This window comes from Trachymyrmex cornetzi, unplaced genomic scaffold (assembly GCF_001594075.2).
Source record: "Trachymyrmex cornetzi isolate Tcor2-1 unplaced genomic scaffold, Tcor1.1 scaffold1017, whole genome shotgun sequence".
NCBI lineage: Eukaryota > Metazoa > Arthropoda > Insecta > Hymenoptera > Formicidae > Trachymyrmex > Trachymyrmex cornetzi.
In genome coordinates this window covers 181,571-182,464 of record NW_017295562.1, presented here as the reverse complement: position 1 = coordinate 182,464, position 894 = coordinate 181,571, and positions in this window count along the sequence as shown.

The following is an 894-nucleotide window of genomic DNA, read 5'->3' as shown; positions in this document are numbered from 1 at the left end:
TTTGGGGTATAAGTTCGATATTATATCCCAGAGCTCTGATTGGACGACTCGTTATTCCCTGTTACCTGTGCCTATTGCCTGTGTCTATTATGTTTCCAGCTTTAGAGGCTCTGCACAATAAAAGGACCAGGGAATGGAGAATAAGAATTTCAATCTATCAGAAATCATGTATTGTTGAATACACAGGCCGGTATTCATAGTCGGTTCTTATTTTAAGACCGTCTTAAGTAATGTCTTAAGTCGCTAATGCGGCCTTCTGATTGATTCATGACATCTTAAGACTGTACTTAAGACGGTCTCAAATATAAGATCCGACTATGAATACCGGCCACAGTTTCTGATAGGTTGAAATTCTTGTTCTCTGTTCTCTATTCCCTGTACCTATTATAGTGCGAAGCCCCTCAGGAATCAGACTACGCATTGAAGATTGAGATTGAAGATTGAAATTTGACCAATCAAAACTATAGGAGCTAAAATTCCTTGATCTCTATCGGTCAAATTTCAATTTTCAATCTTCAATCTCAATCTTCAATGCGGAATCTGATTCTGACTTTAACCATCGAAAAGCCCGTTCACTACCGCCAGTACATCCATTTTCAATTTGAGAACTACGTGATATACATTTTCTGATACTATCGATAAAATCGTATTGTCGGAAGTATAGATGTGGTTCGACTCTGTACTAAATCTCCAGGATAGAAGCGTATCGACTATTCATAGGAGGGACAGTTTAATGGGTCCTTGAACGAAAAAATTTTAACTTCGCATCTCTTACATATGTAAATAAAAGTTGTTGAATTTTAATAAACGGAATTGAAAATTCAAATAAAGTTAATTTAGTGAATTTTGTCTTATGATATTTATCTTATAATATTTTATAAAATTACGAAATTA